Here is a 23,277-nt window from a genome sequence, read left to right on the forward strand (position 1 = left end):
TGTCCTTTCTACCTGTGTGTTTCTATTGGATAAGAGATGACGTTGAGGGGAGGAGCAGGCAGTAGGCAATACGTTGTTGCCTCTGTTTCGTGCGCAAAAGTTCTCTGTGTAGAGGGAAATCAGTTTTTTGTGTAGCCTTTCACTACCCCTCCGAGTATCTAGGGTCCGTGAAAAACCTGCAAATCCCGACTATCCGCTCACTTTTTCAAAACAGATCCCGCGGATCCGTTTTTTTAAAGTGTGTGTGTGAAGACGGACGCTATTTTAAACTTTGGTATCAGTAGCTCCGGTTTTGATTCAGACCAAACAGCAGAGCCATGGATACGTTTAAGTGTGAACCGACCCTTAAGCTGAATACACACGGGGTACGGCCGTCGCCGCAACCACGTGGCACGCGCGTGTTGCGGCGACGGTCGCCCGTGAGTAACGCGCGCACCCCGAACCGTCGCCCGTCGGAGCTGTCGCCAGGCGATTGAACATGTTCAATTGCCGGCTACAGCTGTCGCCGCAACCTCGCCGGAACTGTCGCTAGTCCCGCGTGAGTGCACGGGTTAGCGACAGGAGACCTACGCGAGTGAATGGAGCATCCGGCCGGGGAATTCTCCATTCACAAAGAGCTTCCGCCGCGTCTCTGCCTTTATGGCGAGACGTGTGGATAGCTGTCGCCGGCAGGGGTAAAATTGTCCCCCGTGAGTATGTAGCTTTACCCTTAATCCCCCAGCCCCCCCATACCTAACTATTAAGCAGGTGCCAAAATTTCACACTTGGGCTGTATTCACAGTGGGACGGTGTTAAACGTTAAAGTCGCAACGTATCTGCGTTAAGAGGTAACACACTGCAAGCAGTGATTTACCACAATGCAACATTTTTTTTTAATGTGACTTTAAAGAGGAACTGTTCCGAAAATCTTAAAACTTAAAACACATACAGATAGGAAGTACGGTACATTTCTTCCAGAGTAAAATGAGCCATAAATTACTTTTCTCCCATGTTGCTGTCACTTACAGTAAGAAGTAGAAATCTGACATTACTGACAGGTTTTGGACTAGCCTATATTCTCATAGGGGGGTTCTTAGTTTGTTCTTTATTTTTAAAAGCACTTAGTGAATGGCAGTTGCTCCGTCCAACGGCCAAAATAGTGTGCAGTGAGCAGGGAGGCTGGCCAGCATCATTGTATTAATCTTTTTCAGGGAATGTCTTTATAAAGAGTAAAGGCCATGATGAGAATCCCCTATGGAAAGATGGAAACCTGTGGGTAATGTCAGATTTCTACTTCCTACTGTAAGTGACAGCAGCATAGAGAAAAGTAATATAGGGCTCATTTCACTCTGGGAGAAATGTACTTCTTATTTGTCTGTGGTTTTTAAGCTACTTACACACCAGGACGTTGTGTTTAGGGGACGTTATAGGGCACATAACGTGCCCCTAACGCAACGCCTGGTGGTGTTGGAGCAGGACGCTACCAAGAGCCGCGTTACAAGCAGCTCTTGGTGCGCCTGCTCTGTCGGAGGCGCTGCAGAGACAATGTGAGCGGAGCTCTCAGCATCACGTGGTCCCGCCAGCCAATCAGCGGCCGCTCCAAAGCGTAAACACTGCAAGTGCAGTGAATGCCAAGTAGCCATGTGCCGGCTACGTAGCGGCCTCTCCCCACCTCCTTTTCGCCCCTAAAATAAAAAAAATTCACCCATAGGGCCTGATTCACAAAGCGGTGCAAACTTTTATGCGACTTTTGCGCACGCAAAGTCTGCGAAAAAGTTTGCACCGCTTTGTGAATCAGGCCCATACTGAGCATGTGCAAACAGTCTAATGCGGCTTAGCCGCGTATAAAGTACTGCATGCAGTACGTTGTCTTGACGTGAAGCGTTACTGTGAACAGCCCATAGATTTTTCATTGCTGTGCGGTGGGGTGCGTTACTGGCTGCTCTAACGTGCGCCTGTAACGTCCCACTGTGAAACCAGCCTAAATATGAAGATTTTTGCAACAGTTCCTCTCTAACTTCGCACTGTGAACGGCACATAGGATTAGCATTGCAGTGCGGTAAGCTGCGTTATAAGACCTTATAACAGGGGTGTCAAACTCAAATAGACGGAGGGCCGAAATTTAAAACTTAAACCAGGTCGAGGGCCGACAGCCATATTTATTCTCCCCTGCCCCCCCCCCCCCCCCCACCATTTGGCATGAACGCACAACACCCCACAATTTGCACCGCACGTCATAGCTGCGGTGCAACAACAAACAAAAAAACAAAAACAAGGGGGTTTACCAGGCATACTTGCCCCAAGTAAAGGTTAGCCAGGTATGTGCCACTAGCATAGGTAGCCAGGCATAGGAGCCCCACTATAGGTAGCTAGGCATAAGTAGGTAGTATAGTATAGGTAGCCAGGCTTAGCGGGTACCCCACTATAGGTAGTCAGGCATAGGTAGGTGTCCCAGTATAGGTAACTAGGCATAGGTAGGTGCCTCAGTATAGGTAGCTAGGCATAAGTAGGTAGTATAGTATAGGTAGCCAGGCTTAGCGGGTACCCCACTATAGGTAGTCAGGCATAGGTAGGTGCCCCAGTATAGGTAACTAGGTATAAGTAGGTGCCTCAGTATAGGTAGCTAAGCATAGGTAGGTGCCTCAGTATAGATAACCAGGCTATAGGTAGATGCCTCAGTATAGGTAGCCAGGCAATAGGTAGGTGCCTCAGTATAAGTGGCCAGGCAATATGTAGGTGTCCCAGTATAGGTAGCCAGGCTATAGGTAGGTGTGCCAATATAGGTAGCCAGGCTATAGGTAGGTGCCTCAGTATAGGTAGCTAGGCATAGGTAGGTGCCTCAGTATAGATAGCCAGGCTATAGGTAGGTGCCTCAGTATAGGTAGCTAGGTATAGGTAGGTGCCTCAGTATAGGTAGCCAGGCAATAGGTAGGTGCCTCAGTATAGGTAGCTAGGCATAAGTAGGTGCCTCAGTATAGGTAGCTAGGTATAGGTAGGTGCCTCAGTATAGGTAGCTAGGTATAGGTGCCTCAGTATAGGTAGCCAGGCTATAGGTAGGTGCCTCAGTATAGGTAGCTAGGTATAGGTAGGTGCCTCAGTATAGGTAGCCAGGCAATAGGTAGGTGCCTCAGTATAAGTGGCCAGGCCATATGTAGGTGTCCCAGTATAGGTAGCCAGGCTATAGGTAGGTGCCTCAGTATAGGTAGCTAGGCATAAGTAGGTGCCTCAGTATAGGTAGCTAGGTATAAGTAGGTGCCTCAGTATAGGTAGCTAGGTATAGGTAGGTGCCTCAGTATAGGTAGCTAGGTATAGGTAGGTGCCTCAGTATAGGTAGCCAGGCTATAGGTAGGTGCCTCAGTATAGGTAGCTAGGTATAGGTAGGTGCCTCAGTATAGGTAGCTAGGTATAGGTAGGTGCCTCAGTATAGGTAGCCAGGCAATAGGTAGGTGCCTCAGTATAAGTGGCCAGGCCATATGTAGGTGTCCCAGTATAGGTAGCCAGGCTATAGGTAGGTGCCTCAGTATAGGTAGCCAGGCTATAGGTAGGTGCCTCAGTATAGGTAGCTAGGCATAGGTAGGTGCCTCAGTATAGGTAGCTAGGTATAGGTAGGTTCCTCAGTATAGGTAGCTAGGTATAGGTAGGTTCCTCAGTATAGGTAGCTAGGTATAGGTAGGTTCCTCAGTATAGGTAGCTAGGTATAGGTAGGTTCCTCAGTATAGGTAGCTAGGTATAGGTAGGTGCCTCAGTATAGGTAGCCAGGCAATAGGTAGGTGCCTCAGTATAGGTAGCCAGGCAATAGGTAGGTGCCTCAGTATAAGTGGCCAGGCAATATGTAGGTGTCCCAGTATAGGTAGCTAGGTATAAGTAGGTGCCTCAGTATAGGTAGCTAGGTATAGGTAGGTGCCTCAGTATAGGTAGCCAGGCAATAGGTAGGTGCCTCAGTATAGGTAGCCAGGCTATAGGTAGGTGCCTCAGTATAAGTAGGTGCCTCAGTATAGGTAGCTAGGTATAGGTAGGTGCCTCAGTATAGGTAGCCAGGCTATAGGTAGGTGCCTCAGTATAGGTAGCCAGGCTATAGGTAGGTGCCTCAGTATAGGTAGCTAGGCAATAGGTAGGTACCTCACTGTAGGTAGCCAGGCAAGAAGTAGGTGCCCATAGGTAGGTAGGTGTCCCAGTAATAGCCCGCTGGCTGTTCCACTCTACGGTGCGGCGGGTGGTGGCAGTTCTGCATTCTGCACACCAGCGTGAACCCCGCACTGAACACAGGAGAGCTGTATGTCCCTGACTGATGGCACGAGTATACAGGAAGTTCCTGTATACGCGCGCCATCAGTCAGGGACATACAGCTCTCCTATGTTCAGTGCGGGGTTCACGCTGGTGTGCACAGTGCAGAACTGCCACCACCCGCCGCACCGTAGAGTGGAACAGCCAGCGGCGAGGAGAAGACAACGGCCCGCTGCTAATAGAGGAGGGAGAGAGATACCCGGCCGTCATCGGGAGGCGGAGTAGGTGAGTGATAGAGCATAGCAACGCTCTATCACTCATGCGAGGATGGTGGGCGGGACGGGGCGGACCCTCTAGCGTGGTTGCGGGCCAGCTTTCAAAGCGCCGCAGGCCACAGCTAATGTTAATTAAAAAAACAAGCGGCGGGCCAAGTTTTCTGGCGCTGCGGGCCAAATTTGACAAGTTTAACACATGTGCCTTATAACGTGCGGCCATAACGTCCCACTGTGAATGCGACCTTATACCCAAAGCTGTGAAGTCGGAGTCAATGAGTCGGAGCAGTTTTGGGTACCTGGAATCGGTGGTTTCATAAACTGAGGAGTCTGAGTTGGAGTGAGGCTAAGTTCACAGTGGGACGTTAAAGTCACACGTTAAAATTGCATTTAACGCAGAATAACTCACTGCAATGAAAAATCAATGCGCCGTTCACAGTGCACACGTTGTGTTTGTGTGTAAGGTGTAGTGTTATTAGAGAGTGCTGCATGCAGTGCGTTATACGCGTTATTAGCTGTGTGGGACTGTTTGCACATGCTCAGTAATGACTTGGAAGCATACTTTTCATTGCCTGTATTTTTTACTGTATCTGCTGTATGCGACGGTAACGCTGCGTTGCGATTTTGGGCGCGTTGCAAGTTTGCGGTGCGACTTTAACGTCGCATCAAAACGCAACGTCCCACTGTGAATTTACCCTCAGATGTTTTTGGTACCGACTCCACAGCCCTGCTTATACTGATATATTCAATGATTGCCTATGAGGCTTATGCCGCAAACAGGTACCCTAATCTCCTGCCTCCGGGTGCATCTGCCTTTTCACTTGTTTCCTTCATTGCTTCCGTATTTGAGTGGCAGCTGAGATGACTGTTTGGAAGAGAGAGTGCAGTTTGCACCTTCCTCAGTTATAAACAATGACTACTTTATGTGGGCAGAAGTCCTAGAGATCCTCCTGAGGAATGTTTGTATGAAAGGGAGAGCTCCCAGCTCCTCCTGCAGTTCTGTTATCACAGCTGGTGTATCCTGTTATACGGTAATCCATGGACTGGCCGGTGCACATTGTTGCACAATAGTGGAATTTTGGATTTCTGTTGTGTTTATGGTGTTCTGCTCGCCATGACAACCAGTCACCTGATTGTTGGCAAAGGATACTTGCTCTAAATAAAGGTGTGATTTGAACACCTAACCTTTAGACCCTATTCACACTACAGCGTTTTGCCGCGAATTTTGGCAAAACGCTCAAACGCTAGCACTTTTTAAAAGTGCTAGTGTAATATTACCCTATAGGCCTGTTCTTACTTGGGCGATTTGCGCGAATCGCCCGAAAGCGCCCAAAAAACGGCAAGCGCGTAGCTTGCACCATTTTCAGGCGATTTCCAGGTGATCGCGTTTCAGTGCTATAGAAGCGCTAAACGCAATCGCGTCAATCGCCACACTGTTCAGTGATTCTTCGGTGGAAAAATCACTCCTGCATTTTGAAAACGCAGGTGTGAATAGAGCCTCGGGGTCCTTTTTACACTTAATCAGTTGCTGACTGTCAGTTATAACTGAAAGGAAACAGATTTTCAAAGTAATGCCCATGTTTTCCTATGGCACTGTTCACACTATATGCATTTTAAAGGGGCACTATGGCAAAAAACTGTAAAATTTAAAATATGTGCAAACCTATACAAATAAGTACGTTTTTTTTTTTCCCAGAGTAAAATGAGCCATAAATTACTTTTCTCCTATGTTGCTGTCACTTACAGTAGGCAGTAGAAATCTGACAGAAGTGACAGGTTTTGGACTACTCCATCTCTTCATAGGGGATTCTCAGGCTTTTATTTATTTTCAAAAGCACTTAGTGAATGGCAGTTTCTCCGTCCAACTGCCAAAAAACTGTGTAGCGAGCAGGGAAGCTGGCGGCCAGCATCATTGTTTAACTCCTTTTTAGGAAATATCTTTACAAAGAATAAAAGCCTTGCTGAGAATCCCCCATGAAGAGATGGACTAGTCCAAAACCTGTCACTTCTGTCAGATTTCTACTGCCTACTGTAAGTGACAGCAACATAGGAGAAAAGTAATTTATGGCTCATTTTACTATGGAAAAAATGTACTTCTTTGTCAGCAAATATTTTACAATTTTTCGCATTAGTGGTCCTTTAACTACTTGCCGACCGGCTAACGCCAATGGGCGTGGCTGCGGCGGCAGCCCCAGGACCGCCTAACGCCAAATGGTGTCAAGTCCAGGGGCTCTAATTTGCATGAGATCGCACGCTGCGCGCACATCTCATTCTCGGAGGGCGGAGCTCCGCCCCCTCTTCAGTCTCTGGCCGGCTATTGTCGTTCGGGAGACTGTTAGATGGCGTAATCGCCGTCTATTTAGTTGTACAGCACTGCGATCAGCAGCAGCGCTGCCCTGGGGACAGCCGTGTGACACGGCTGTCCCCCTGGGGGACAAGAGAGCGATCGGCTCTCATAGGCAGAAGCCTATGACAGCCGATGGCATGATTGGCTGGATGCAGGGAGGGAGAGAGGGAGGGAATAACAAAAAAAAGCATATTTTGTTTAAAAAACGGAGATAAATATTTATAAAAAAAAATCAAAAAACTTGGGGGCAATCAGACCCCACCAACAGAGAGCTCTGTTGGGGAAGTATGGGATCACTCGTGTTCTGTGTTGTGCGGCCCTGCAGCTTGGCCTTAAAGGGAATGTCCAAGCAAAATAAAAAAATGAGTTTCACTTACTTGGGGCTTCTACCAGCTCCATGCAGCCATCCTGTGCCCTCGTAGTCACTCACTGCTGCTCCAGTCCCCCGCTGGCAGCTTGCTGACCTCGGAGGTCGGCGGGACGCATTGCGTACATTTTTACGCATTACCGCTAGTGCAGGAACATTAACACATTTTTACGCATTACTGGTGCAATGCGTAAAAATGTACGCATTGAACCATTAACGCGTAAAAATGTATGTGTTAATGTTTCTGCACTAGCGGGAATGCGTAAAAATGTACGCAATGCGTCCCGCCGACCTCCGAGGTCGGCAAGCTGCCAGCGGGGGACTGGAGCAGCAGTGAGTGACTACGAGGGCACAGGATGGCTGCATGGGGCTGGTAGAAGCCCCAGGTAAGTGAAACTCATTTTTTTTTTTTATTTTGCTTGAACCTTCCCTTTAAAGAGAACCTGTACTGAGTATAAATATTTAAAATAAACACATGAAGTAACTTCAAATGAACATTACATAGTTACCTTGTAATCAGTTCCTCTCAGAAGCTCACTATTTTCTTCTGACAATAATCCCTTCCAGTTCTGACACTATTTTGTCAGATCTGAAATATATCGGTTGCTGTCAGTAAAATATCAGTTGCTGTCCGTTATAGCTGAGAGGAGAACTGATGTGTCCATGTTTCCCTATGGCTCAAGTGGGCGATGTTACAGTTTAACGGTGTGCTGACCAGATGGGTAATGGCCATTTTCAAAATGGAGGACGGAGAATTCCCTTGTTCACAGTGGACAAACAGGACACAGGAGAGGAGAAAGACACTGAGGAGTAGACTACATGTAAGGTAAGTATGACTTGTGTATGCTTATTTTGACTTTTAATTTTCAGTTCAGGTTTTCTTTAAAGCTGCAGTGGCCATTTTAGCTAAAATTTGCCTGGTCTTTAGGGGGGTTTACCACTGTGGTCCTCAAGTGTTTAACTGAAAGATTGTTCACAATACCTTGCTATGGAAAAAAATGCGTACTAACGCATACCAGCACATTAAGTGTAAAAGTGCCCTTAGGCCGTGAGTCGGCCAATCTATGTGCTTGTATCATTTTTAGTAATTGAATTTTTTTTCCTTCCGCTGCAAAATTGCTTTGCAATTGTCATACAAAAGTGATTCTAGTTTAGAAAAAGGGGATTAGCTACAGCAGGGTGAGCTTTCTTTCAACGACATCTGCGTTCGCCTTCAGCCTTCCTCTAGGCTCACTCTACAGCACAAGCAGAGGCGTAGCAATGGCCATAGCAGCCAAAGCATCTGCTATGGGGCTCAGGAGCAGAGAGGGCCCAGGAGGTACTTGATATATTCACTATTAACCTTCTTGTGATCTTCCACCCTCTGACTGTCTCAGTGCCCATGGACTATACGCAGTGTAGATAGCATGAGAATGTAAATTGCCAAATAACCCATATCCATAGGGGAGGGGCAGTTGACATTACTCAAAAGTGCCTACATCTGAGGGCCCCATGAAAGCTTTGCTATGGGGCCCCATAATCTAGCTACGCCACTGAGCGAAAGAGCAATTTTATCACGTGCATGAAAAAGCAACGGCGTGAGGAAACTTGTGTGCTCAATTTCGGTAAAATTTACTATTTTTTTTTTCTTTTTTGAACATTACCGTACTGAAATATAATACCGATATTTTACTACAACTAAACCTAACACTATTGTCACACAGAACCCTCCCTTACTGATGCCGAACCCTGTTACCCCACACCTAGACTTGACCGACCCCCACCACTAATCCACAAAATAACAATCTTAGGGCGCCCTCCATAGGCGCCACTGTAAATTGCAGCTATACTGTGACATTTGGGCACCCGCGTCGACTGATAAATATCGGGTGCCCAGATCTCACAGTATAGCCATAGTTGATAATGGCGGCACCCAATTCTCTGCTTCGATTTTATCTTTGGGATTAGAAATTGCCAGTAAGGTAACACTGCTGCCCTCCCTGTTCCATTGTCGGCACATAGTGTGCAGGCGATTGCTTGAAGCATCACTGTCCTGTTATTAAAACAATATCATGAATAAAGGCCATTGTTATTATTACACCTATGGGTCTGAGGGCAGTCAGATAATTACACGCTTCTCACCGATCTCTAAAATAATGGCGGCACTTTGACACTGCAGAGTGTTATGTTGACACGATGCCCCCTGAGGTGTGTTGTGACAGGAGGCATGTATTATCTGCGGGTGATGGGTGTGTTTATGCATTTTTCTTGTGAACTTGCTGAACCTGCCACGCCCGGGCCTCTCAGCTATTTTGACACAGCAAGAGGAAACCCCGGCACATTAGCACATTAGTCTATTTAAGGCCACATACACACATCAGACCATAGTCTTTTGAAAATGAAAGATCACAGACCAATCTTACCACCCTTCATGTAATATGAGAGCCATACTCTACACAGTCTTTTCTATGGAGCGGAACTCCACATCAGAAAAAAATCTTTGCAAGATGCTGCACACACAGATGCTGTACAGACACAAAAGATCAGTATCTGCAAAAGATCTGTTCCTGCCAAAAATCCATTCCTGCAAATTGCAATGATAGTCTATGAGATCTGCAGATCATCATACACACATGATTTAACTGACATTCATCTGCAGATCAGATCCACCAGGATGGATTTTCAGATCTGCGGATGATTGCTTGATCTGCAGATGAATGTCAGTTAAATCATGTGTGTATGATGATCTGCAGATCTCATAGACCATCATTGCAATTTGCAGGAATGGATTTTTGGCAGGAACAGATCTTTTGCAGCTACTGATCTTTTGTGTCTGTACAGCATCTGTGTGTGCAGCATCTTGCAAAGATTTTTTTCTGATGTTGAGTTCCGCTCCATAGAAAAGACTGTGTAGAGTATGGCTCTCATACTACATGAAGGGTGGTAAGATTGGTCTGTGATCTTTCATTTTCCAAAGACTATAGTCTGATGTGTGTATGAGCCTTTAAGGTCAGCTTCTCACATGCAGGAAGGACGTTTTGCTACTGAGGCTACATACTTGAATAAAGGTCACTTGAGTGGAGGAAGTCATTATCTCCAGTAATAAAAGACGTTCCTTTTCATACTGTTTATTTTATTAGACTGAGGGTCTTCACACTAGGTGTTTTCGGCCTTTTTTTCAAGCGCAGGCGATTTTCAAAATCTACATTTGGTACCATTCTACAATCAATATTGTATCATAGCTGGGCACCTTTAGGCTACATTTACAGTGCTCAGTTACGTGATCACTAAAGAAAAGCTATCCATATAGCTAATAATAAATATAAATGCCAAAAAAAATCCATGAAATAGAAGCAAAGTTTATTTGGAACGTGCCCTTTTTAAAAAAAAAATAAAAATAAGATAAAAACATAATGAGGGGTTTAAGTCCAGTGTGATATGTTATAATAATACAATGACAATGAATATGTCACAAATTCACATAATCCTAATACAAAGTATAAAATGCAGGCAAGAAAACCTCTAAAAAAAAAAAAAAAAAAAAAAAATTTATAGTGGCCTAGTAGAGTGATGAGAGTAGATGGAAAGAATGAAAGAAGCAAAAAGGCTTACCCACCAGATCACCGTGTAGATAGACACCAGATCAGCACCCCCCGTCAGACCTCACATGTTCCGCAGATAACACTCTGCCCTTGTTCACACTTAAGGGCTTGTTACCGAAACCGTGCTAACTCGTAGCAGGGTCACGCTAGCGTTTTTGCGTGCAATCGCGTAAAACGTGCGCAAAAACACTAGCGCGGCCGTGCTATGAGTTAGGACGGTTTCGTGAATCTTGCCCTAAGAGCGTTTTTCACTTTTTTTTTAAGTGCTGGCGATTTTTAAAATCACTTTAAGGCTTCTTTCCCACTAAGACGTTGCGTTAGATGCCACGTTAAGGTCACATAACGTGCCCCTAACGCAACGCATAGTGGGGTTGAAGCTGGACGTTACATTGAGCCGCGTTATGCGGCTCTTCATATGTGCTGTGATGCGTACTTTATGACGCATGCAGCATCACGTGGTCCCGCCGGCCAATCGCCGCACAGAGCGGCCGCTCCAGGAAGTAAACACTGCACGTCACCACAGTGCAGTGAATATTAATTAGCCATGTGCCCGGCCGCCGAGGAGGAGGGGAGACCTCCTCCTCCAACATTACTGAGCATGTGCAAACAGTCTAACGTGGCTTAGCCGCCTATAACGTACAGCACGCAGCACTTTAACTGGACGTGCAGCGTTACACTGTAACGCAATGTGGGCACTGTGAACAGCCCATTGATTTTTCATTACTGTGCGGTGGGCTGCATTACAGGCTGCTCTAACGTGCGCCTGTAACGTCCCACTGTGAAACCAGCCCTAAAGCGCTTGTGCAATGTTGCTCTATGTGAGTGTTCTCACATGAGCGATGAGCTTTCTTTCCGAGCGCAAACGCGGGTCCTGCACCATTTCTAGAGTGTTTGTGCTTCAATGCAAGGGAAAGGAACATTGCTAAGCGCCTGGAAAAGCGATTTTGAGAGCTTTTTTTTTTTTTTTTTTTTTTTTTTAATAAATAACATTAAATAGAATAATTTCCAGGTCAAAGAGTTCACTTCCGGATTTTGTAAAAAAAAAAAGGCTAATCGCCAAGCAAAAACGCTTGGATAAATCGCTCAGAAAATGAAGGAAAAATCATTTTGAAAAGTACTCACAAAAGCGCTTGCGATTTATGATGTGAACTAGGCCTAAGACATTGTAAAACACAGCGGCGGAAAGCCGAGGACAACATATTGGTGAGTTTATCACAACTCATTATTGTAACACGGATACCTTTTACCCTTGACATGGTCACTCACATACCAAAACCTAGGCTATTAATATGACAAAACTGGCACACCAGTGGCGCTTAAAGGGAACCAGAGAGGAAGCACCCTTGTGTATTTTACTATGTATATCAGTAAGAACATTAGAGAAAACACTTACCATGCTCTGTTTCATCCTCACTGCTAAAAGTGTCTGTTATCAGCAGTCACAAGAATCCCAGACTGAGCAATTAAATCTGGCTTTGCTGGGAATGATTATTGCTGAGTCATTATAGCAAAGCCACAAGGGGGCAGGCTTGGGCTTCAAATAACACCACAGAAGACAGACTTAGCTATAATCTTTCTGTAGCAAAGCTAGACGGAGCAGCCTGACTGTTCAGTCGGGGATTCTTATCAGAGGTGATAACAGTCAGATTACACAGAGAACAATGAAACAAAGGGCAGATTAGGTGTTTACTGTCATGTTCCCACTGATTTATAAGGTAAAATACAAGAGGGTGCTTCATCTCTGGTTCTCTTTAAAACAAATGAAATGAAGGTCTCGGTTGGCAGAAGGGCAAACCAAGCATTGACTTCAGACAGTACAAATGTAACCTGCCCAGAATCTCGCCTCTTCCACACGGGAGGCTGAAAAAGATCTGATTAGTATTCATTGTCAACTCCTGGTTCTTATTTCTCTCCCTCTTCCTGGATTTCCCAAAGACTTGTGCATTTATTATTAACCAGAAGTCAAATCTCCTGCTTTGAGCCGCAGGATAACAACCACCGAAAATGGATGTACATAAAGTCCATTAGTCACATTGATTACAGCAGGGAGAGGTGGCAGCTCTTCCCAAAGCAGGCTGCATCTGAATGACCAGCTGCATGGATGTGCAGAACCTAGTTATAGGCAGGGTACACATCAAAACAGATGCACCAAATTAGCATTAATGGAGATGTTAGCTTCCAAAACTGTTTGCATACAGAAAGTTTCATACTAGACTCTTCCACCACGGTGAGGTGATCCTTCTGGAAGAGACCCTTATCTCTAATTCTCAAACAGTGTGAACCGGGGGCTGCTGGCCATAAACATTTACTGTATAAGACGACATTTTCAGTACACAAGATGTGTGGAAACGTCCCCCTCTTACTTATACGCTAGTCACTGTGTGGAGTGTGATTGTGTGCAGAAGGGTCCTTGCATCTGCCAGCACCTACGCTCCCCGCTGTGCCTGTGTTCTCTCGCAATATGTTTAGTATGGCTGTGTGCAGGAATAGAATACCCACCGTGACTTTGGCTCCTGTGTTCCCCGGCCACTGTGCCGTTGTCCTGCCTGCAGCATGTTTAGTGCGGGGCTGTGTGCAGGAATAGATAATCTGTGTCCTGACCGCAGGATATAAGTGTGTGGCTATGTGAAGGAATAGAATACCTGTGACCCCCACTTGAGGAGCGCTCCGCGTGCCACCACCAGTGATTATCTGGGATTCCCTCTTGACACTGTTACATGCGCTGTTTAAAGCTGACAGTAGATGGCGTCACAGATGAGACAGCGAGTGTTAGAGTAGCAAGAGGGAGTCTCCGCTAATCACTGGCAATGGCACGCAAAGCATTCCTCAAGCGGGGGTCACAGGTAGGCCTAAACAATAAATTGAATTTAAACTGAAATCACGATCACCAAGATCACAATTTTGGAATCGTTAAAGCGGTGAGTATTGCAATGACGTAATTTTCACACAGGGGAAATTTGAAGAAGTCCAGGCGAGTGCGGCCCGCAGCATAGGCAGTGTTGGACATACCTTCCACACGAACCCAACACTGTCCGGCCTCTATCGCCGTCTGCCGGGTCTTGTGTACGGCATACTTGCTGCTTCCTGTATGTCACAAGACATACAGGAAGTATGCCGTGCATTAGATCCTGCAGGAGAAGTGGAGAGACGGGCATCGATGGACTTTGTGCTGGAGTGTATATCCAGCACTACCGCAGTGCGTGTACAAAGGGGTCACAAAGGGAGACGGGACAGAGAGACACAGAGGGGGACAAAGCTTTATTTGAAGGAAATCGTGAATCGAAATCATGATTTCGGACAGAAATGGCTCAATTCAATCTTTCCGTAAAATCGTTCAAGCCTAGTCACAGGTATTTTATTCCTTCACGCAGCCACACTAAATATATTGCGGGAGAACACAGGCACAGTGGGGAGCATACGTGCTGGCAGAGGCCGGGGTCCTTCTGCACACTGTCACGCTCCACGGCAGGTACACGTGTGGGGGGAGGCTGCCTACTGGGGCTTTGGGGAAGGGGGACTCCCTACTGGTGGCACTTCTGACAATGGTGTTGGGGGCTGCCTACCTGGCACACATCTGGCTTTGGAGAGGGGGGGCACCCTAACATTTTGGGGCACATCTGGCTACAGGGAGGGTGGCTGCCTCATACTGGGGAACATCTGGATTTTTATACTGGGTAGGAGATGCTTCATACCGGAGCACATCTTAATATTTACCGTATACTGTGAAAGGGGCTTTTATGTGAGTCAATCACTTTCCTGTTTTCTGAGGAAAAAGTGGGTACCTCGGCTTATACGCGAGTTTAGACTGTATTTTTTTATTTTATTTTCCCCTTAGACAATGAGGAAGAATTTCAAGTTTGCATTCCGTTTTTATTCTGAGTTTAGGGATTTAGTGCATATTAGCATCTGTTTTGAGTACAAGGTGTGTATTTGTTTCTAGGGGGCTTTGCACGCCTCTGTTGGTAGTCATTTCAGATGCGGCCTGGCTCAGGAGCACTGCCAATTCTTCCTTGTCACATTGATTATACCTCTACATATCTTAATTACAGAAAGTCTCGCAAACCTATTTCTTTAAGACAGAAATGTAAGTAAAAACTTCTGTTCAATTGGCAACAGACTGCGCAGCAACACTAGGAATGGTCACTGAGGTGCAAATCTGGAATTTGCAGCATGAAAACAAAGCGTAATTTGACTGGCCTTCAAGCCGCATACTTTTTCATATGAAATTTGCATCTTTATGCAAACTTAGAATTATTTGTATCTTTTTGAACAACGCTACTTAATATATTCAAGTAGATTCTTAAAGGGAACCTGAGGCTTGGTGGGAGAGAAAATGTATGCATACTTGGGGCTTCCTTCAGCCCCCTCCAGGCTAATGACTCCCTCACCGTTGTCCTCCGCTATCTGGATCATCTGGAATCTAGCCCTGGAAAGTCATCTGGTCTGGGGCGTTCTGCGCATGCGTGGTTTAGCTACGAGCGCTCCCATCATTGTGAGCTTTCTGTGCAGTAGTATTGTGCCTGTGCCGAGGGGAGGACTTTCCAGGCCAGATTCCAGAAGATCCAGGTGGTGGAGGAGGACGGTGAGGGAGCAATACCCCTGGAGGGGGCTGGAGGAAGCTCCAGTTACATGTCAGTTTTCTCCCCCTCCCAGTCTCAGCTACACTTTAAACTCAGACAACTAGATGTTCAATGCCAGATATCAGGCTATATACAACCAGAACCTCAAGACAACCAGACATAAAAAGCCAGTTTTCAGGCTACGTACAGCCAATAAAAGTCCAGAACTTTCTTTTACTACTCATAACTATATGTAAATTGTATTTATTGTCCAGCGCTGCGTAATATGTTGGTGCTTTATAAATACAATAAATAATAAACGCCACCATCAGCATGCTCATGTAAGCAGCTACTCACCGCTCCTCAGTGTATGAGCCAGTCCACCACGATCTCCTGGGCTTCATTCAGACCGCTTGGCTGCAGACTACGGGATATATACATAAATCCAATCCGCCGCTGCTGGCGTCTGACGGTGGGATTCTGTCGTCTCATGAGAAGACTGAAGCCCCTGCTGACTCATATCGTCTCTCTCTGCTCTCGGCTGTTTCCTTATATAGACCTCTGGTCACACAGCAGCTCTGTGAATTAAAAGGCAAAAGAAAAAGTAGTTTTAAAAAGTTGTTGTTTCATTATAACTACTCACACGTATAAAACTTAAGCAATCACCTGCCCTGGTCTTCAGCTCTCCCATAGTTCTCAAGCCTGAAGCAAAAATAAACTTATGAGTAAATGAATATGTGTAGTACAGCTAAGAAATAGAACATTAGTAGCAAAGAAAAGAGCCCCATATTTCCCAGTACAGGAAGAGTTAAACTTCTGTCATTATGCAAAAGAGCTTCTCTGAGCTCTCTGACCCACTGGGTAGAATGCAGTCCTGTTTTCTGAAGCCCTTAAAGCGGTATCGTCACCATAAAAATCAAATTTCAACAGCAACTGGTCTGAGTGTATTAAAGAGACACTGAAGCGAGACTAAATCTCGCTTCAGCTCTCATATATAGCAGGGGCACGTGTGCCCCTGCTAAAACGCCGCTATCCCGCGGCTAAACGGGGGTCGCTTCACCCCCAACCCACCCCCCGCAAAAGTTGGTCGGAAAATGGTCGCTGGCTGTCTCTTCCTGGAGGCAAGGGCTAACGGCTGCAGCCCTGCCTCCCAGCGCGTCTATCAGCGGCGCATCGCCGCCTCTCCCCCGCCCCTCTCAGTGAAGGAAGACTGAGAGGGGCGGGGGAGAGGCGGAGATACACGCTGACAGACGCGCGTGGGGCAGGGCTGCGGCGGTTAGCCCTGCCCCAACCAGGAAGCGCTCCCCCGCATTACGGAGGGGGTTTGGGGGGACAGGGACCCCCGTTAACCACTTGCCGACCAGGGCTTCCTGCAATGATCGGTGCTGCGTGGGCTCTCCAGCCCGCAGCACCGATCAGGAGAGAGCCAGGGCGATCAGACTACCCCCCCTTTTTTCCCCACTAGGGGGATGTCCTGCTGGGGGGGGGGGGGTCTGATCGCCGCCGGCTCTGTTTGTTCGGCGGGGGGGGGCTCCTCAAAGCCCCCCTCCGCAGCCATTTTCCGCCTCCGTCCCCCTCCGGCGTTTCCCTTCCTCCTATGGGCAGCGCAGGATGGAGATCCGTCCTGCGCCGCCTACAACAGATGCCGGCGAATGAGAATGCGGCGATCCCCGGCCAATCAGAGGCCGGGGATCGCCGATCTGCCTTACGGCGCTGCTGCGCAGCAGCGCCGTATGATGTAAACAGCGGGGATTTCTTCCCCGCCTGTTTACATTTTGCCGGCGAGCCGCCAGCGGCGGCTCTCCGGCTGTTCACGGAGACACCCTCCGTGAACTGACATGGAAAGGCCGCTCGATCGAGCGGCCGTTTCCATGGTAACCCGCGCTGCAGCTGCGTATGGACCCCCTGGAAACTCTGTCAGGAAATGTATTGCTCTTTCTTTTGATACATGTAAAATTACACTACCGTTAGGCTTGCTACTAAAAGTGACATTTACCGCATTTAAAAGTATACTATTTTCCTTCGAAACTTTAAAATCGATTTTCTCAAGAACTATAAGGTCTTTTTGAAAAATTGTTTTTTTCCTCTTATTCCTAATGATCTCCTTAACATATCCTGCAAATTTAGGGTTTCTAGCATTTAAGGTGGATTTGCTATTAACCATTAAAGTCGGCGGGTTTTTAAATGTGTATTTTTTTCCTTTGCAACTTTAAAATCGATTTTCTCAAAAACTATAAGGCCGATTTGAGAAAATTTTTTTTCCTCTTGTAGCCACTGGGGGCCCCTACAAGCTCTGGGGCCCTGGGGCCACAAAATATTGTATCGCGGGCCGCAAATGGCCCGCGGGCCGCGAGTTTGAGACCCCTGCACTAGAGCACACTCAGTAGGCAGTAGCAGTGTTAGGGAGTCTTGCCCAAAGAACTCCTTACTGAATAGGAAGAGCCGAGATTTGAACCCATCAGTCAGAGCCGTCAGAGGCATAGCCTTTACCCAGTACACTATCCAGCCACTGACTGCAGCAATGTACAGAGGTGTACTGGGGGAAGTCATGCTCCAGAGTAGGGCTGCACGGTTTTGCGGTTTTAAACCGAAACCGCGATTCACGTGCAGCCGATTTCAGGATCGTCAGTATCTTCGGTTTTGGGAGCCACTGATTGGCAGAAGCTGCGACTAGCAGTGAATATTTATGATTGTTAATGAGCCGGGCAGCAGGGGGAGGACGAGTCCAGTCCAGGGCAGCACACAGCACTAGTGTTGTCCGGATCATGAACGATTCGGATCTTTGATCCGAATCTATTTTGTGAGTCGAATCATCCGAATCATCAAAATGAGTGATTCGGATCGGAAAGGGGCGGGGCCAGGAGCGACACGCCCCCTCTCAGCGGGCAGCGGGGTCCTGGAAGCAGAGCTGAGATTGATCGCTCTGTTGGATGGGAGGCAGCCTTGCAGGGACAGGTAGATGAGAGAGAGGGGACATGGGTGCCACTGCCAGATATGGGTAGAGCACACATACTGGCTATAACGTGCCTCTGACTATAGGCTGTCTGTTCCGTAGTGCTGCACATTGAACACATAGGAAGCTTTTGGCTCAGACAGCACAGCTCAGTAACTTTGCAGGCACTGTGATTGAAAGGCAGTATGATCCTCCTGCATTCGCTCTATACAGCTGCACTTATCTTCTGGGAATGCTTTCTTTCACTGTGCGACCTTTTCTTTCAAAGTGTACAGATGAACATGTAGGTGAAATACATGTAAAGCATATGACTTCAGCATGTGGGTATTACGTGCAAACATTTCTGCTCTCTGTTCATCCCTCCTCCCTTCTCTGTCCACTCCCTGCCCTCTGTCCATCTTCTCCCTTCTCTGTGTGTCCACCCACCTCCCCTTCTCCTGTCCTGCTAGTCATTTCACCCCCGAATGCTTCATTAGTAAAATGATCCGAGATTCGGATCAAAGATCCGGATCTCTTCAATGATCCGATTCGAATCATCCGGATCATTGAAAAGATCCGAACTTCCCATCTCTACACAGCACCACCAATAGCTAGAGTTGGTTTGACGGAGGCGGTAGGCGGAGCTGTACAGAGGGTGGTACAGAGTGATTGGGGGTGCTGTGTGCTGCTCTGGACTGGACTCGCCCCTCGCTGCCCGGCTCATTAACACTCATAAATATTCACTGCTAGTCCTAGCTTCTGCCACGCCTCCCCCTTCCAACAACATGGGGAGCGCAGTGATGCATGATTTATATTTTCATCAGCTGGCCCCAGGAACTGCCGGGAGGGAAAGAGGCAGAGCCAGCGTGTTAACAGCAGCTGCTGAAAGTAAGGAGAGCTAGCCAGGAGGTATTGTATTGTTGTATTGCTGTAAGGTTAGACTGGGCTCCGAACTCTTTCCTGTCCTGGCACCCCTTAGCCCCACTTCTGTGCTCTGTACACACATGTCTCCCTCTCTGCACACTTGCTTTAGAAGCAGTGATGATTTTCTGTCCCTCTCCCTACACTTCCTTAATGCCGCAGCGCTGGAGTTCTGTCTCGATGCTGCGGGTGACGGTCTGAAGGTAATGGATCACCCACTCCTACCCCTCATAGCCATTCTCACATTCCGCAGCCTTCTCTCACTGTTATTTATGATACTCTGTCTGCACTTTAACTATTACTCTGCTGGAAGCTCTGTGGCCAGATTAACAAGTTCTCTTGTACACAGTCTGCCTCAATTGTCATCAAAATGCTCTTTATTTATAGCAGGATCTATATTGGAGGCGCTTACCTGGCTAAACTATACTGGGGGCATTGTGAATTTAGTGCTAAAGCTCGATTTGAAGAAAATCGTGAAAAAAATCGAAATCGCAATTTGAGAAAAAAAAATCGCAATTTCAATTTTTTCCTAAAGTCGTGCAGCCCTACTCCAGAGCGCTTTTGAACTCAGGCTGGGGCGACCGTTCATCTTTTAGCAGGACAATGACCCTAAGCACACAGCCAAAATATCAAAGGAGTGGCTTCAGGACAACTCTGTGAATGTCCTGGAGGGACTCAGCCAGAGCCCAGACTTGAATGTGATTGAATATTTCTGGAGCGATCTCTACAACGGCTGTACACCGATGCCTCCCATCCAAACTGATGGAGCTTGAGGTGCTGCAAAGAGGAATGGGTGAAACTGACCAAGGATAGGTGTGCCAAGCTTGTGGCATCATATTCAAAAAGGCTTGAGGCTGTAATTGCTGCCAAAGGTGCATTGATAAAGTATTGAGCAAAGGCTGTGAATTCTTATGTACATGTGATGGCTCAGGTTTGTTTGTTTTTAATAAATTTGCCACAATCTCAAGAATGCATTTTTTTACATCATTATGGGGTGTTATGTGTAGAATTCTGAGGAAAACCTTAATTTAACCATTTGCCTGCCAAGCATTTACCTAGTATTTTCTGGCAGGCAAGGGCTCCTACTGCCAACTACGTACCTAGTAAATGTTTTTGGCATTTCTTCATGCGGAAAGAAGTGAGGAAGGGAGCTGACATCATTACTCTTTCCCTCTCCATGGGCCCCCCTCTAGAGCTGGAGCGCAGCAGTTCGGTGTGTAACACACCTGTTCGCTTCATACGATGTGTCCCCGCTGACAGCGGTCTTCTCTCTACTTCCTACTTACACCTACGCATGATTACGCGCGTCATGCAGAGATCTGGCGGCCAGAGAGGAGCCTGCTGCTGGCAAGGACACATTGTATGGAGCAAATGAGCAGGTGAGTTAATTACACACCACACCACTGACTCCAGCTCTGCAGGGGGGGCAGAGGAGGGGGGCCCATGGAGAGGGAGGGAGGATGCTGTCGGCCCCCCTCCCCACAGTGTCTCCTGTATCTAGCTACCTATACTGGCTGCACCTATATCTGTTTACCTGTAGTGGCAGCACCTATTCCTGGCTACCTGTACTGGGGGCACCAATATGTTTTAGGGTGATCTGTACAGGGCTGTGGAATCGGAGTCGGAGCAATTTTGGGTGCCTGGAGTTGGGAAAAAATGCACCTACTCCGACTCCAACTCCTGATGAATGAATTTAAACTGTAATTAAAATAGAAAATGTTTTATTTCTCAGATAATAGGCATCATAAATAATTTATATATACAGTAATAGCTGTGCTTAGTCCAGAAAAATGAAATAAACCAATCAAAATTAGTTACTTGTGCTGCTTCAATAAAGCAGTCCCCGTATTTTTAAAGTCAGATATGCATATCTGATTGTGACTGTATATATGATGTGTACACAGGAATCTCTTATATATACTAAATAACTAGAGATGTCGCGAACCTCCGATTTTCGGTTCACGAACACCATTCGCGAACTTCCGCGAAAGGTTCGGTTCGCGCGAACGTTCGCGAACCGCAATATACTTCAATGGGGAGGCGAACTTTGAAAACTAGAAGCACTTATGCTGGCCAGAAAAGTGATGGAAAAGATGTTTCAAGGGGTCTAACACCTGGAGGGGGGCATGGCGGAGTGGGATAGACACCAAAAGACCCGGGGAAAAATCTGGATTTGACGCAAAGCAGCGTTTTTAAGGGCATAAATCACATTGAATGCTAAATTGCAGGACTAAAGTGCTTTCAAACATCTTGCATGTGTATACATCAATCAGGGAGTGTAATTAGTTCTGCTTCACACTGACACACCAAATTCACTGTGTAACGCACCGCAAACAGCTGTTTGCGTAGTGATGGCCGCGCTGGACTGGTGTGCAACATGGCCAGAGTGCAGGCCATGGCGGTTTTCAAGCCCATATGGTCGCTGGGCTGTGGTAGCTCAATGATAGAACAGTGACTGTACAGCTGATCAAATTTGGTCTGTCCACAATGAAGCAACGACCGTATTATCTTCTTGTATGTAGGTAGGCATAGGTAGGAGTCCCAGTGTAGGTAGGTAGGTGCCCCAGTAGTTAGCTAGGCATAGGTAGGTGTTCCAGTATAGGTAGATAGGCATAGGTAGGTGTCCCAGTAGTTAGCTAGGCATAGGTAGGAGACCCAGTATAGGTAGGTAGGCATAGGTAGGAGTCCAAGTATAGGTAGGTAGGTCCCCTAGTATAGGTAGGTGCCCCAGTAGTTAGGTAGGTGTCCCAGTATAGTTAGGAAGGGCCTGGCTGGCACAGTAATAACAATTACCAAGGTCCAGCTGCAACAGATAGGGCTGTATAATGCAGTGTCAGTGAGCAACACAAAAAAAAAAAAAAAAACACATCAGGAGAACATTAGCTCTCAAAAGAGCTGTTGAGGGTGAAGGGTGCTATTTTAGCAATAACAATCAGCCAGGAGCAAGCTAACAAGCCAAGAGCCTAACTAATCTTTCCCTATGAGAGAGTCTGATGCAGCTGTCCCTTCACTAATTACTGCTGGCACATGAGTGAGTGTAATGGCCTGCGAAGCCTGCCTAATATAAGGGGGGGGGGGAATGGCTCCAAGACTGAGTGTAGCCTGATTGGCTACAATGTGCCTGCTGACTGTGATGTAGAGGGTCAAAGTTGACCCTAATGGAGCATTATGGGGCGAATCGAACTTCCGCAAAAGTTCGCCTTCGCCGGCGAACGCAAACTACACAAAGTTCGCCGCCGAACTGTTCGGGCCATCTCTATAAATAACATCTATGCTGTAAGAATAAAGCCTGATCTGTAGCCATGTCACTAATCGAGATGGTCAATGAGATGGAAATAATTCTGCGTTGATTCTGATTTATGCAAATGTACGCACTCTCTTTGCTCATGAAATCAAATAATTTGATCTGTTGTTAAAATTTGGTTTGGTGACTACGAATTAAAGGGTACCTGAGACGGAAGAAAGTTTTATACATACCTGTGGCTTCTTCCAGCCCCCTTCAGGCTAATCAGTCCCTCGCTGTCCTCCGCCACCTGGATCTTCTGCTATGAGTCCCGGTAATTCAGCCAGTCAGCGCAGTCCGGCCGCATGCCGCTCCCACAGCCAGGAACATTCTGCACCTGCGCAATAGTGCTGCGCAGGTGTAGTACGCTCCCGGCGGCGGAGTGTGTGCATGCGCACTACGCCAGACTGGCTCAAGTACCTGGACTCCTAGCAGAAAAACCAGGTGGCGAAGGAGGACAGCGAGGGACTGATTAGCCTGAAGGGGGCTAGAGGAAGCCCCAGGTATGTATAAAACTTTAATTTCATCTGTCTCAGGTTTACTTTGTTACACAATAGTACTATACTCTACATATGCACTCCCCACAGAGCTGCAGGGAATCCACTGAGAATGCTGTGCACATTGAACACAGAGGTGTTGTCTGTCACCCATAAACCTGGTTCAGATTGTACCTGAAGAATGTGTAATAGAGGAAGAATCCCCTCATTCCCCTGCGGAGTACCTGCACATCACTCTTACATGTACCCACAGTCACATTGCCTAGGGCCTGATAGATGTTCTTTGTTCCGGTCTGTACCTTTTAAAAATACTCT

General features: G+C 47.0%; 1 protein-coding gene across 1 annotated transcript in view; it reads left to right on the plus strand.

Moving 5' to 3' along the window:
* The first annotated feature begins 18,223 nt into the window (after positions 1-18,223).
* Positions 18,224-23,277, plus strand: part of LOC137521937 (uncharacterized) — a 54,143-nt gene continuing 49,089 nt past the window's right edge. Inside the window, exon 1 of the mRNA XM_068241885.1 lies at positions 18,224-18,284. The gene's annotated coding sequence lies outside the window, so the exon portion shown is untranslated. The remainder of the gene's footprint in view (positions 18,285-23,277) is intronic.

The sequence above is a fragment of the Hyperolius riggenbachi genome, chromosome 6, assembly GCF_040937935.1.
Source record: "Hyperolius riggenbachi isolate aHypRig1 chromosome 6, aHypRig1.pri, whole genome shotgun sequence".
NCBI classification, from domain to species: domain Eukaryota; kingdom Metazoa; phylum Chordata; class Amphibia; order Anura; family Hyperoliidae; genus Hyperolius; species Hyperolius riggenbachi.